Source organism: Anabrus simplex, chromosome 1 (assembly GCF_040414725.1).
Source record: "Anabrus simplex isolate iqAnaSimp1 chromosome 1, ASM4041472v1, whole genome shotgun sequence".
Lineage (NCBI taxonomy): Eukaryota > Metazoa > Arthropoda > Insecta > Orthoptera > Tettigoniidae > Anabrus > Anabrus simplex.
In genome coordinates, this window is record NC_090265.1 from 1,573,768,041 (window position 1) to 1,573,785,097 (window position 17,057).

The following is a 17,057-nucleotide window of genomic DNA, read 5'->3' on the forward strand; positions in this document are numbered from 1 at the left end:
TGCACTTTTCAACGTGCTCATGCTTATCCGTCATCTATATATATAAAAGCAAGTCGGGCTGGAGCGATGTATATATAAATATTTAAAAATGAAAAAAGACGTGAATTAATGAGGCACTTCCAGAAATCTCAGAAATTTGAAACTTTGTACGGAGGAAACTGATGACCCCAGGATCCCTAGAAAAATCGGAAATTCTCAAAATTCCCTGAAGGGGGCACGCTGGGGGGGCTCAAATTTTGGGCTCAGCATAAGAACACAGTCGTATAGTATATCCAAAACGATAACCTATAGGTTTCGTGGGCTTAAAAATTTTCGAGAATTTCCTCATTTTTATCCCCTATCCCCCCAAATCAAAATGGCGGCACAACCTGCCAGACGAAGTAGACAATTGAAATTTGGTGAAATTATAGCTTTTGGTCCCTCACCGACGGGAAAATTCCAAGATGTTCAAATTTTTCACTTTTTACCCCCCAAAGATATCGAAATATGGAGGCAATTTTAATGACTGTGCAGACATTCCTTTTGAGCTATTTTTTGGCTAAACGGTAAGTCGTATCACAAAACGGATGGCACAATGTCGCTTCAATTCGGAGTGATCTACAACTTTGGTTCTGTGACATTTTGTCGTATCTCTCACCCTTATACGTTAAATTTGGCCGTATTTCTGGATTGTTCGTAAATTTGGTGATTTTTACAAGTATATTTCATTGTTTGACACACTTATAAGAATGATAGGATCATCACGTTAGGTGCGCACATTGGCACGATTAAGGGACATATGTGTACCAAATTTCATGATTCTAGCTTATACATAAGTAGGCAAAAAGTAATGTAAAATGTTAAAAATGCACCCAAATTTCACCCTATTCAAAATTTGATCTCAATTTACCCCCTTAATATGGAAGATACGAGGAAATGGTTTAGAGACAAACATGTAGAGCGATAAATGAGGCGTCTGATGGCGCAAACCGTTTCTTAATATCATAAACCGTTTAGGAGATATGCATCTCGAAGTGGAAGTCTGCACTTTTCAACGTGCTCATGCTTTTCCGTCATCTATCTATATATATAAAAGCAAGTCGGGCTGGAGCGATGTATATATAAATATTTAAAAATGAAAAAAGACGTGAATTAATGAGGCACTTCCAGAAATCTCAGAAATTTGAAACTTTGTACGGAGGAAACTGATGACCCCAGGATCCCTAGAAAAATCGGAAATTCTCAAAATTCCCTGAAGGGGGCACGCTGGGGGGGCTCAAATTTTGGGCTCAGCATAAGAACACAGTCGTATAGTATATCCAAAACGATAACCTATAGGTTTCGTGGGCTTAAAAATTTTCGAGAATTTCCTCATTTTTATCCCCTATCCCCCCAAATCAAAATGGCGGCACAACCTGCCAGACGAAGTAGACAATTGAAATTTGGTGAAATTATAGCTTTTGGTCCCTCACCGACGGGAAAATTCCAAGATGTTCAAATTTTTCACTTTTTACCCCCCAAAGATATCGAAATATGGAGGCAATTTTAATGACTGTGCAGACATTCCTTTTGAGCTATTTTTTGGCTAAACGGTAAGTCGTATCACAAAACGGATGGCACAATGTCCCTTCAATTCGGAGTGATCTACAACTTTGGTCCTGTGACATTTTGTCGCATCTCTCTCCCTTATACGTTAAATTTGGCCGTATTTCTGGATTGTTCGTAAATTTGGTGATTTTTACAAGTATATTTCATTGTTTGACACACTTATAAGAATGATAGGATCATCACGTTGTGTGCGCACATTGGCACGATTAAGGGACATATGTGTACCAAATTTCATGATTCTAGCTTATACATAAGTAGGCAAAAAGTAATGTAAAATGTTAAAAATGCACCCAAATTTCACCCTATTCAAAATTTGATCTCAATTTACCCCCTTAATATGGGAGATACGAGGAAATGGTTTAGAAACAAACATGTAGAGCGATATATGAGGCGTCTGATGGCGCAAACCGTTTCTTAATATCATAAACCGTTTAGGAGATATGCATCTCGAAGTGGAAGTCTGCACTTTTCAACGTGCTCATGCTTATCCGCCATCTATATATATAAAAGCAAGTCGGGCTGGAGCGATGTATATATAAATATTTAAAAATGAAAAAAGACGTGAATTAATGAGGCACTTCCAGAAATCTCAGAAATTTGAAACTTGGTACGGAGGAAACTGATGACCCCAGGATCCCTAGAAAAATCGGAAATTCTCAAAATTCCCTGAAGGGGGCACGCTGGGGGGGGCTCAAATTTTGGGTTCAGCATAAGAACACAGTCGTATAGTATATCCAAAACGATAACCTATAGGTTTCGTGGGCTTAAAAATTTTCGAGAATTTCCTCATTTTTATCCCCTATCCCCCCCAAATCAAAATGGCGGCACAACCTGCCAGACGAAGTAGACAATTGAAATTTGGTGAAATTATAGCTTTTGGTCCCTAACCGATGGGAAAATTCCAAGATGTTCAAATTTTTCACTTTTTACCCCCCAAAGATATCGAAATATGGAGGCAATTTTAATGACTGTGCAGACATTCCTTTTGAGCTATTTTTTGGCTAAACGGTAAGTCGTATCACAAAACGGATGGCACAATGTCCCTTCAATTCGGAGTGATCTACAACTTTGGTCCTGTGACATTTTGTCGTATCTCTCACCCTTATACGTTAAATTTGGCCGTATTTCTGGATTGTTCGTAAATTTGGTTATTTTTACAAGTATATTTCATTGTTTGACACACTTATAAGTATGATAGGATCATCACGTTGTGTGCGCACATTGGCACGATTAAGGGACATGTGTGTACCAAATTTCATGATTCTAGCTTATACATAAGTAGGCAAAAAGTAATGTAAAATGTTAAAAATGCACCCAAATTTCACCCTATTCAAAATTTGATCTCAATTTACCCCCTTAATATGGGAGATACGAGGAAATGGTTTAGAAACAAATATGTAGAGCGATAAATGAGGCGTCTGATGGCGCAAACCGTTTCTTAATATCATAAACCGTTTAGGAGATATGAATCTCGAAGTGGAAGTCTGCACTTTTCAACGTGCTCATGCTTATCCGTCATCTATATATATAAAAGCAAGTCGGGCTGGAGCGATGTATATATAAATATTTAAAAATGAAAAAAGACGTGAATTAATGAGGCACTTCCAGAAATCTCAGAAATTTGAAACTTTGTACGGAGGAAACTGATGACCCCAGGATCCCTAGAAAAATCGGAAATTCTCAAAATTCCCTGAAGGGGGCACGCTGGGGGGGCTCAAATTTTGGGCTCAGCATAAGAACACAGTCGTATAGTATATCCAAAACGATAACCTATAGATTTCGTGGGCTTAAAAATTTTCGAGAATTTCCTCATTTTTATCCCCTATCCCCCCAAATCAAAATGGCGGCACAACCTGCCAGACGAAGTAGACAATTGAAATTTGGTGAAATTATAGCTTTTGGTCCCTCACCGACGGAAAAATTCCAAGATGTTCAAATTTTTCACTTTTTACCCCCCAAAGATATCGAAATATGGAGGCAATTTTAATGACTGTGCAGACATTCCTTTTGAGCTATTTTTTGGCTAAACGGTAAGTCGTATCACAAAACGGATGGCACAATGTCCCTTCAATTCGGAGTGATCTACAACTTTGGTCCTGTGACATTTTGTCGCATCTCTCTCCCTTATACGTTAAATTTGGCCGTATTTCTGGATTGTTCGTAAATTTGGTGATTTTTACAAGTATATTTCATTGTTTGACACACTTATAAGAATGATAGGATCATCACGTTGTGTGCGCACATTGGCACGATTAAGGGACATATGTGTACCAAATTTCATGATTCTAGCTTATACATAAGTAGGCAAAAAGTAATGTAAAATGTTAAAAATGCACCCAAATTTCACCCTATTCAAAATTTGATCTCAATTTACCCCCTTAATATGGGAGATACGAGGAAAGGGTTTAGAAACAAACATGTAGAGCGATATATGAGGCGTCTGATGGCGCAAACCGTTTCTTAATATCATAAACCGTTTAGGAGATATGCATCTCGAAGTGGAAGTCTGCACTTTTCAACGTGCTCATGCTTATCCGCCATCTATATATATAAAAGCAAGTCGGGCTGGAGCGATGTATATATAAATATTTAAAAATGAAAAAAGACGTGAATTAATGAGGCACTTCCAGAAATCTCAGAAATTTGAAACTTGGTACGGAGGAAACTGATGACCCCAGGATCCCTAGAAAAATCGGAAATTCTCAAAATTCCCTGAAGGGGGCACGCTGGGGGGGGCTCAAATTTTGGGTTCAGCATAAGAACACAGTCGTATAGTATATCCAAAACGATAACCTATAGGTTTCGTGGGCTTAAAAATTTTCGAGAATTTCCTCATTTTTATCCCCTATCCCCCCCAAATCAAAATGGCGGCACAACCTGCCAGACGAAGTAGACAATTGAAATTTGGTGAAATTATAGCTTTTGGTCCCTAACCGATGGGAAAATTCCAAGATGTTCAAATTTTTCACTTTTTACCCCCCAAAGATATCGAAATATGGAGGCAATTTTAATGACTGTGCAGACATTCCTTTTGAGCTATTTTTTGGCTAAACGGTAAGTCGTATCACAAAACGGATGGCACAATGTCGCTTCAATTCGGAGTGATCTACAACTTTGGTCCTGTGACATTTTGTCGTATCTCTCACCCTTATACGTTAAATTTGGCCGTATTTCTGGATTGTTCGTAAATTTGGTTATTTTTACAAGTATATTTCATTGTTTGACACACTTATAAGAATGATAGGATCATCACGTTGTGTGCGCACATTGGCACGATTAAGGGACATGTGTGTACCAAATTTCATGATTCTAGCTTATACATAAGTAGGCAAAAAGTAATGTAAAATGTTAAAAATGCACCCAAATTTCACCCTATTCAAAATTTGATCTCAATTTACCCCCTTAATATGGGAGATACGAGGAAATGGTTTAGAAACAAATATGTAGAGCGATAAATGAGGCGTCTGATGGCGCAAACCGTTTCTTAATATCATAAACCGTTTAGGAGATATGAATCTCGAAGTGGAAGTCTGCACTTTTCAACGTGCTCATGCTTATCCGTCATCTATATATATAAAAGCAAGTCGGGCTGGAGCGATGTATATATAAATATTTAAAAATGAAAAAAGACGTGAATTAATGAGGCACTTCCAGAAATCTCAGAAATTTGAAACTTTGTACGGAGGAAACTGATGACCCCAGGATCCCTAGAAAAATCGGAAATTCTCAAAATTCCCTGAAGGGGGCACGCTGGGGGGGCTCAAATTTTGGGCTCAGCATAAGAACACAGTCGTATAGTATATCCAAAACGATAACCTATAGATTTCGTGGGCTTAAAAATTTTCGAGAATTTCCTCATTTTTATCCCCTATCCCCCCAAATCAAAATGGCGGCACAACCTGCCAGACGAAGTAGACAATTGAAATTTGGTGAAATTATAGCTTTTGGTCCCTCACCGACGGAAAAATTCCAAGATGTTCAAATTTTTCACTTTTTACCCCCCAAAGATATCGAAATATGGAGGCAATTTTAATGACTGTGCAGACATTCCTTTTGAGCTATTTTTTGGCTAAACGGTAAGTCGTATCACAAAACGGATGGCACAATGTCCCTTCAATTCGGAGTGATCTACAACTTTGGTCCTGTGACATTTTGTCGTATCTCTCTCCCTTATACGTTAAATTTGGCCGTATTTCTGGATTGTTCGTAAATTTGGTGATTTTTACAAGTATATTTCATTGTTTGACACACTTATAAGAATGATAGGATCATCACGTTGTGTGCGCACATTGGCACGATTAAGGGACATATGTGTACCAAATTTCATGATTCTAGCTTATACATAAGTAGGCAAAAAGTAATGTAAAATGTTAAAAATGCACCCAAATTTCACCCTATTCAAAATTTGATCTCAATTTACCCCCTTAATATGGGAGATACGAGGAAATGGTTTAGAAACAAACATGTAGAGCGATAAATGAGGCGTCTGATGGCGCAAACCGTTTCTTAATATCATAAACCGTTTAGGAGATATGGATCTCGAAGTGGAAGTCTGCACTTTTCAACGTGCTCATGCTTATCCGTCATCTATATAAATTAAATCGTAACGACCGTGTGTCTGTACATTGATTATTTTGGCGAAATTTCCGTACAGTTATCCGTTTCACCTGTAATTATGACCATCTGCATCATTTTTAGCTTTGGTGTCCGTTTGTCTGTTTGTTTGTCTGTTTGTCTGTTTGTCTGTCCTATAACTTGAAAACTACTGGATATATTTCCACCAAACTTCATATTTAGAATCCACCTGTCCTTGGGTAGGTTTTAGCGCAAAAAATAAAAGCGTAACGACCGTGTGTCTGTACATTGATTTTGGCGAAATTTCCGTACAGTTATCCGTTTCAGGTGTAATAATGACCATCTGCATCATTTTTATCTTTGGTGTCTGTTTGTCTGTTTGTCTGTTTGTCTGTTTGTCTGTCCTTCTATAACTTGAAAACTACTGGATATGTTTCCACCAAACTTCATATTTAGAATCCACCTCTCCTTGGGTAGGTTTTAGCTCAAATATCGTTTCTAAATCCCTGAACTGAGTGGGGATTTTTACGAAACCGCATCCGTGATTTTGCACTCCCTCAAAGTATACACAACCGAACTTAATGGAAATCAACCTGCCTTAATGAAAATGAATTTCTTAACCTTTTTTTCTCATGTGGATCATTTCGATAACAGGATTTAGTAAGGGATATATCATTAACGGACCGTTTTTCGGTACAAATCCCAGCGGGTGCGTGTAAAGCGTACTTCTTACAACTTGAAAACTAACAAGATATTTGAACCAAATTTTATATATAGCATCCATCTGTCCAGGGGTAGGTTTCCTTGGTGTCAGTTAGTTAGTTAGTTTGTTTGTTTGTTTCTTTGTTTGTTGGTCTGTTTGTCTTTCTCTAACTTGAAAACTACTGGATATATTTCCACCAAACTTCATATTTAGAATCCACCTGTCCTTTGGGGAGGTTTTAGGGCAAATATTGTTTCTAAATCCCTGAACTAATTGGGGGTTTATACGAAACCGAAACCGTGATTTTGCACTCCCTCTAAATACACACAACCAAACTTTGTGGAAATCTACCTGCCTTAATGGAAATTAATTTCTAAACCTTTTCTTCTCATGTGCATAATTTCAATCACTTACAGGAAAGATAGTATGATCAAACTCTACACGAACATTGGCCCACCCAGTACCCATATGTGAGCCAAATGCTATGCCACATAATTATCCGAAAAGTAATGGAAATGTAAGATATTCTTACACAAATTTCAACCTATTCAACGTTTTTGATTCAATCTGACCCATGAATAGATTAGATGCGAGAAAATATCATAGGACCAGCCATTTAGATCGCTAAATACTGCGCCTTACGGTACAATCCTTTGTCGATATGACGTACCGTTTAGCAGCAGTTAATCTGTAAATGAAGGTCTGCAATATTGTAAACATTCATATACTTTCGTATGTCCATCTGTATATATATTCATTGATGTCGATTTGTAGAGATCGAGAAAGGATGTGTCTGCTATTGTAATCAGTACTCCCTACACCGACTTTGACTGCTGGCAGTAGGAATGGGGTCCTTCTCCAACTCCTGTGTAACTGGCATTAGTAAGGAGGGCCTACCATTTTAATGAATAATTCACTTTTCGATTTGTCTTGCAGAAGGCAAGGGATCATGCAGTTTTGTTCGAAAGTCCCCTACTCTATTGTGTTTGGCTCTAGGCCAGGGTGCCCGCCATTATAAACAAATGTTCCAATCTAAAATTTGACTAGCATTAGGCATTGTGGCCTGCTATTTTCATGGAAACTCACTAATTCTGTGTGACTGGCAGTAAGCTGGCTAGCAGCAGTAAAAAGGGACTGTCATTATAATGATAACTGCACAACTCAATTTTGACTGGTAGTAGGGAAGTTGCCTGGTATTATAATAAAAACTCCTCAACTGTAACCTGTCTGAAAGTAGGAAATGGGTCTGCCATTGTAACTAAAACTCCCCAAATCGATTGTGACCGCGCAGTAGGCATTGGGGCCTGCAATTATAATGTAAACTTGCCAACTCGATTCTGAATGGCAGTAGGCAAGTGAGCCTGGCGTTATCATCACAACTCCGCAACCCTCACTTTACATTGGAAACAACGTATGTGGACCTCCCCATGCTATTTCTCGGATAAGGCTAAGAGACATGCAATTTTAAAACAATCTCATTTGCTGCACGCACAGTATTTACGTCGATATCCGTATACAATGTAGAATACCGTAGCGAAGCACGGGTACATTTGCTAGTATATAATAATTTCGTGTGGCTATTTCTAGCCGAGTGCAGCCCTTGTAAGGCAGACCCTACGATGAGGGTGGGCGGCATCTGCCATGTGCAGGTAACTGCGTGTTATTGTGCTGGAGGATAGTGTTATGTGTGGTGTGTGAGTTGCAGGGATGTTGGGGACAGCACATACACCCAGCCCCCGGGCCATTGGAATTAACCAATGAAGGCTAAAATCCCCGACCCGGCCGGGAATCGAACCCGGGACCCTCTGAACAGAAGGCCAGTACGCTGACCATTCAGCCAACGAGTCGGACATCGTGGTTATGATAGGAGGAGAGGTAATTAAATTTTGAAGAGAGATAATTCGGTACACCTGTGTTTAGAACTCCGTCCGTCGGTTAAGCCTTCAACAGACCAGTTAGTGTTATTCGACAGGGGTAGGCTATGTGCCGAGACCGTATTTCACCCTCTCTCTACGTCAATATGATCAGTCTCACCAGTATCACCACCGCCACGCGCACACCTACCCACTTACCCATCCAGACGTGGTAGTTACCCATGGGTGTCAACTAGAATGACCTGCACCAGGCCTCTCCGCAGGACGCAATGCTGCACTTGGTGACTGTCTAAGGAGATGAGCTGCGTGTAACATTATACAGTAATCTAATCACTTACCAGCCCAACTACATATTTCAAGAACTTTGGCAGTAACAAAATCCACAGTTCTACCCCTTCAGGCAAGCAACTCAATGCTGAAAACATCCGAGGGATTTGAACTATGAATTTTAGGTAAATAAAATATAATAAAGTATGAGAATATATTCTTTATTTATTTCTAAAAATTACAGTTCTTTTCTTAATCATCGTTATCCGGTCGATTAGATCACGGCTGACTTGATCCCTCGCTGCACACCAGCTAGCTAGAGCGACGCATCAAGTGGGCCGTGATTAGATTAACAGTTTGCCTTTGTCTATCACTACGAGCGCTATTGCGAGTTAATGCAGAGTTTCACTTAAGCACCACTACGAGCACTAAAGTGAGTCAATGCAGAGTTTCACTTAAGTACCACTACGAGCGCTAATGCGAGTCAATGCAGAGTTTCACTTAAGCACCACTACGAGCGCTAATGCGAGTCAATGCAGAGTCGTTGCCTACGAGATATACAAGGCCGGGAAGTGTGCGCAAGTTCTGAGCATAAAAACCGTCCCCAACCAGGTTCGCAGTATCGCCGCCAGATGTCTCAACATCGTGTTATAGTTTGCATTTGGAATAGTGCATTAACGTATGGAGAAACGTGTTTTTAATACGTTTAAGTATATATTTCACATATTGTTAGTGTTCAAATGAACTCCAAGTAGATTTCATATACACTATGAAATATGATATATCGTACGGTACTGTAAGTCCAATTCGTCAAAGAAAGGAGAACATTTTTTCAATCGTTTCCTGCCAATCCAGTTTTAAAGGAGAAATGGAAAATTGCTATATCCAGACAGGGTTAAAATTGGGTTCCCTTTGGTCGCCTGGGACGTCATCCAGAGACTGTAATTTACATTTTAAATTTGAGCCTTCAGTTTAAGGGCTACAGATTCATTAGATCACTTCACTGCCTCCGACTTCCACACCAAAAGACACTTAAGAATTATTTGGCTTTTCGAATGGAGAAACTGGAATAACATCCCTCATTAAAGAAAGGCTCCATTAGTCAGAGCGCACACTTCTTGGACACGCGACATGGGACAGGAGATACGACTGAAATAACTTGTCCTGTCCCGTGTCCCATAGGCCACGTACATGCACATCTGTGGGACATTAGTTAAGATGTCCTCTAGTGATTTGGAAGGCTTGTTGTTACAGTACTTCGAGAATTATGAAGAAGTCGGGTGACTAGACGAAAAAAGAGATTTTGGGTCAACTCATACTCGCATAACGTAGACTGCCAAGAGAATGGTGCTTTCGTGTTGGCTAAGAAACTTAAGATCCTTCATAATGTCATACATTTTATTACAGAATGAACTGGAAGACATTTCAAAAGTTACTGCATATGGTAAAGCCACTAACTGAGAAAAAAGAAAACAAATTCAGGGATCCTATTCTACCAGCTGAAACATTATTGATAACACTCATGCTGAATGCTTCGCCTATTTCTCGCCAGATATCTATATATATAAAAGCAAGTCGGGCTGGAGCGATGTATATATAAATATTTAAAAATGAAAAAAGACGTGAATTAATGAGGCACTTCCAGAAATCTCATAAATTTGAAACTTGGTAAGAGGGAAACTGATGACCCCAAGATCCCTAGAAAAATCCGAAATTCTCAAAATTCCCTGAAGGGGGCACGCTGGGGGGGCTCAAATTTTGGGCTCAGCATAAGAACACAGTCGTATAGTATATCCAAAACGATAACCTATAGGTTTCGTGGGCTTAAAAATTTTCGGGAATTTCCTCATTTTTATCCCCTATCCCCCCAAATCAAGATGGCGGCACAACCTGCCAGACGAGGTAGACAATTGAAATTTGGTGAATATATAGCTTTTGGTCCCTAACCGACGGGAAAATTCCAAGAGGTTCAAATTTTTCACTTTTTACCCCCAAAGATATCGAAATATGGAGGCAATTTTAATGACTGTGCAGACATTCCTTTTGAGCTATTTTTTGGCTAAACGGTAGTCGTATCACAAAACGGATGGCACAATGTCCCTTCAATTCGGAGTGATCTACAACTTTGGTCCTGTGACATTTTGTCGTATCTCTCTCCCTTATACGTTAAATTTGGCCGTATTTCTGGATTGTTCGTAAATTTGGTGATTTTTACAAGTAAATTTCAATGTTTGACACACTTATAAGAATGATAGGATGATCGCGCTAGGTGTGCACATTGGCACCATTAAGGGACATATGTGTACCAAGTTTCATGTTTCTAGCTTATACATAAGTAGGCAAATTGTAATGTAAAATGTTAAAAATGCACCCAAATTTCACCCTATCCAATATTTGAACTCAATTTACCCCCTTAATATGGGAGATACGAGGATATGGTTTAGAAACAAAGATTTAGAGCGATAAATGAGGCGTCTGATGGCGCAAACCGTTTCTTAATATCATAAACCGTTTAGGAGATATGAATCTCGAAGTGGAAGTCTGCACTTTTCAACGTGCTCATGCTTATCCGTCATCTATATATATAAAAGCAAATCGGGCTGGAGCGATGTATATATAAATATTTAAAAATGAAAAAAGACGTGAATTAATGAGGCACTTCCAGAAATCTCATAAATTTGAAACTTGGTACGAGGGAAACTGATGACCCCAAGATCCCTAGAAAAATCCGAAATTCTCAAAATTCCCTGAAGGGGGCACGCTGGGGGGGCTCAAATTTTGGGCTCAGCATAAGAACACAGTCGTATAGTATATCCAAAACGATAACCTATAGGTTTCGTGGGCTTAAAAATTTTCGGGAATTTCCTCATTTTTATCCCCTATCCCCCCAAATCAAGATGGCGGCACAACCTGCCAGACGAGGTAGACAATTGAAATTTGGTGAATATATAGCTTTTGGTCCCTAACCGACGGGAAAATTCCAAGAGGTTCAAATTTTTCACTTTTTACCCCCAAAGATATCGAAATATGGAGGCAATTTTAATGACTGTGCAGACATTCCTTTTGAGCTATTTTTTGGCTAAACGGTAAGTCGTATCACAAAACGGATGGCACAATGTCCCTTCAATTCGGAGTGATCTACAACTTTGGTCCTGTGACATTTTGTCGTATCTCTCTCCCTTATACGTTAAATTTGGCCGTATTTCTGGATTGTTCGTAAATTTGGTGATTTTTACAAGTAAATTTCAATGTTTGACACACTTATAAGAATGATAGGATGATCGCGCTAGGTGTGCACATTGGCACCATTAAGGGACATATGTGTACCAAGTTTCATGTTTCTAGCTTATACATAAGTAGGCAAATTGTAATGTAAAATGTTAAAAATGCACCCAAATTTCACCCTATCCAATATTTGAACTCAATTTACCCCCTTAATATGGGAGATACGAGGATATGGTTTAGAAACAAAGATTTAGAGCGATAAATGAGGCGTCTGATGGCGCAAACCGTTTCTTAATATCATAAACCGTTTAGGAGATATGAATCTCGAAGTGGAAGTCTGCACTTTTCAACGTGCTCATGCTTATCCGTCATCCATATATATAAAAGCAAGTCGGGCTGGAGCGATGTATATATAAATATTTAAAAATGAAAAAAGACGTGAATTAATGAGGCACTTCCAGAAATCTCATAAATTTGAAACTTGGTACGAGGGAAACTGATGACCCCAAGATCCCTAGAAAAATCCGAAATTCTCAAAATTCCCTGAAGGGGGCACGCTGGGGGGGCTCAAATTTTGGGCTCAGCATAAGAACACAGTCGTATAGTATATCCAAAACGATAACCTATAGGTTTCGTGGGCTTAAAAATTTTCGGGAATTTCCTCATTTTTATCCCCTATCCCCCCAAATCAAGATGGCGGCACAACCTGCCAGACGAGGTAGACAATTGAAATTTGGTGAATATATAGCTTTTGGTCCCTAACCGACGGGAAAATTCCAAGAGGTTCAAATTTTTCACTTTTTACCCCCAAAGATATCGAAATATGGAGGCAATTTTAATGACTGTGCAGACATTCCTTTTGAGCTATTTTTTGGCTAAACGGTAAGTCGTATCACAAAACGGATGGCACAATGTCCCTTCAATTCGGAGTGATCTACAACTTTGGTCCTGTGACATTTTGTCGTATCTCTCTCCCTTATACGTTAAATTTGGCCGTATTTCTGGATTGTTCGTAAATTTGGTGATTTTTACAAGTAAATTTCAATGTTTGACACACTTATAAGAATGATAGGATGATCGCGCTAGGTGTGCACATTGGCACCATTAAGGGACATATGTGTACCAAGTTTCATGTTTCTAGCTTATACATAAGTAGGCAAATTGTAATGTAAAATGTTAAAAATGCACCCAAATTTCACCCTATCCAATATTTGAACTCAATTTACCCCCTTAATATGGGAGATACGAGGATATGGTTTAGAAACAAAGATTTAGAGCGATAAATGAGGCGTCTGATGGCGCAAACCGTTTCTTAATATCATAAACCGTTTAGGAGATATGAATCTCGAAGTGGAAGTCTGCACTTTTCAACGTGCTCATGCTTATCCGTCATCTATATATATAAAAGCAAATCGGGCTGGAGCGATGTATATATAAATATTTAAAAATGAAAAAAGACGTGAATTAATGAGGCACTTCCAGAAATCTCATAAATTTGAAACTTGGTACGAGGGAAACTGATGACCCCAAGATCCCTAGAAAAATCCGAAATTCTCAAAATTCCCTGAAGGGGGCACGCTGGGGGGGCTCAAATTTTGGGCTCAGCATAAGAACACAGTCGTATAGTATATCCAAAACGATAACCTATAGGTTTCGTGGGCTTAAAAATTTTCGGGAATTTCCTCATTTTTATCCCCTATCCCCCCAAATCAAGATGGCGGCACAACCTGCCAGACGAGGTAGACAATTGAAATTTGGTGAATATATAGCTTTTGGTCCCTAACCGACGGGAAAATTCCAAGAGGTTCAAATTTTTCACTTTTTACCCCCAAAGATATCGAAATATGGAGGCAATTTTAATGACTGTGCAGACATTCCTTTTGAGCTATTTTTTGGCTAAACGGTAAGTCGTATCACAAAACGGATGGCACAATGTCCCTTCAATTCGGAGTGATCTACAACTTTGGTCCTGTGACATTTTGTCGTATCTCTCTCCCTTATACGTTAAATTTGGCCGTATTTCTGGATTGTTCGTAAATTTGGTGATTTTTACAAGTAAATTTCAATGTTTGACACACTTATAAGAATGATAGGATGATTGCGCTAGGTGTGCACATTGGCACCATTAAGGGACATATGTGTACCAAGTTTCATGTTTCTAGCTTATACATAAGTAGGCAAATTGTAATGTAAAATGTTAAAAATGCACCCAAATTTCACCCTATCCAATATTTGAACTCAATTTACCCCCTTAATATGGGAGATACGAGGATATGGTTTAGAAACAAAGATTTAGAGCGATAAATGAGGCGTCTGATGGCGCAAACCGTTTCTTAATATCATAAACCGTTTAGGAGATATGAATCTCGAAGTGGAAGTCTGCACTTTTCAACGTGCTCATGCTTATCCGTCATCTATATATATAAAAGCAAGTCGGGCTGGAGCGATGTATATATAAATATTTAAAAATGAAAAAAGACGTGAATTAATGAGGCACTTCCAGAAATCTCATAAATTTGAAACTTGGTACGAGGGAAACTGATGACCCCAAGATCCCTAGAAAAATCCGAAATTCTCAAAATTCCCTGAAGGGGGCACGCTGGGGGGGCTCAAATTTTGGGCTCAGCATAAGAACACAGTCGTATAGTATATCCAAAACGATAACCTATAGGTTTCGTGGGCTTAAAAATTTTCGGGAATTTCCTCATTTTTATCCCCTATCCCCCCAAATCAAGATGGCGGCACAACCTGCCAGACGAGGTAGACAATTGAAATTTGGTGAATATATAGCTTTTGGTCCCTAACCGACGGGAAAATTCCAAGAGGTTCAAATTTTTCACTTTTTACCCCCAAAGATATCGAAATATGGAGGCAATTTTAATGACTGTGCAGACATTCCTTTTGAGCTATTTTTTGGCTAAACGGTAGTCGTATCACAAAACGGATGGCACAATGTCCCTTCAATTCGGAGTGATCTACAACTTTGGTCCTGTGACATTTTGTCGTATCTCTCTCCCTTATACGTTAAATTTGGCCGTATTTCTGGATTGTTCGTAAATTTGGTGATTTTTACAAGTAAATTTCAATGTTTGACACACTTATAAGAATGATAGGATGATCGCGCTAGGTGTGCACATTGGCACCATTAAGGGACATATGTGTACCAAGTTTCATGTTTCTAGCTTATACATAAGTAGGCAAATTGTAATGTAAAATGTTAAAAATGCACCCAAATTTCACCCTATCCAATATTTGAACTCAATTTACCCCCTTAATATGGGAGATACGAGGATATGGTTTAGAAACAAAGATTTAGAGCGATAAATGAGGCGTCTGATGGCGCAAACCGTTTCTTAATATCATAAACCGTTTAGGAGATATGAATCTCGAAGTGGAAGTCTGCACTTTTCAACGTGCTCATGCTTATCCGTCATCTATATATATAAAAGCAAATCGGGCTGGAGCGATGTATATATAAATATTTAAAAATGAAAAAAGACGTGAATTAATGAGGCACTTCCAGAAATCTCATAAATTTGAAACTTGGTACGAGGGAAACTGATGACCCCAAGATCCCTAGAAAAATCCGAAATTCTCAAAATTCCCTGAAGGGGGCACGCTGGGGGGGCTCAAATTTTGGGCTCAGCATAAGAACACAGTCGTATAGTATATCCAAAACGATAACCTATAGGTTTCGTGGGCTTAAAAATTTTCGGGAATTTCCTCATTTTTATCCCCTATCCCCCCAAATCAAGATGGCGGCACAACCTGCCAGACGAGGTAGACAATTGAAATTTGGTGAATATATAGCTTTTGGTCCCTAACCGACGGGAAAATTCCAAGAGGTTCAAATTTTTCACTTTTTACCCCCAAAGATATCGAAATATGGAGGCAATTTTAATGACTGTGCAGACATTCCTTTTGAGCTATTTTTTGGCTAAACGGTAAGTCGTATCACAAAACGGATGGCACAATGTCCCTTCAATTCGGAGTGATCTACAACTTTGGTCCTGTGACATTTTGTCGTATCTCTCTCCCTTATACGTTAAATTTGGCCGTATTTCTGGATTGTTCGTAAATTTGGTGATTTTTACAAGTAAATTTCAATGTTTGACACACTTATAAGAATGATAGGATGATCGCGCTAGGTGTGCACATTGGCACCATTAAGGGACATATGTGTACCAAGTTTCATGTTTCTAGCTTATACATAAGTAGGCAAATTGTAATGTAAAATGTTAAAAATGCACCCAAATTTCACCCTATCCAATATTTGAACTCAATTTACCCCCTTAATATGGGAGATACGAGGATATGGTTTAGAAACAAAGATTTAGAGCGATAAATGAGGCGTCTGATGGCGCAAACCGTTTCTTAATATCATAAACCGTTTAGGAGATATGAATCTCGAAGTGGAAGTCTGCACTTTTCAACGTGCTCATGCTTATCCGTCATCTATATATATAAAAGCAAATCGGGCTGGAGCGATGTATATATAAATATTTAAAAATGAAAAAAGACGTGAATTAATGAGGCACTTCCAGAAATCTCATAAATTTGAAACTTGGTACGAGGGAAACTGATGACCCCAAGATCCCTAGAAAAATCCGAAATTCTCAAAATTCCCTGAAGGGGGCACGCTGGGGGGGCTCAAATTTTGGGCTCAGCATAAGAACACAGTCGTATAGTATATCCAAAACGATAACCTATAGGTTTCGTGGGCTTAAAAATTTTCGGGAATTTCCTCATTTTTATCCCCTATCCCCCCAAATCAAGATGGCGGCACAACCTGCCAGACGAGGTAGACAATTGAAATTTGGTGAATA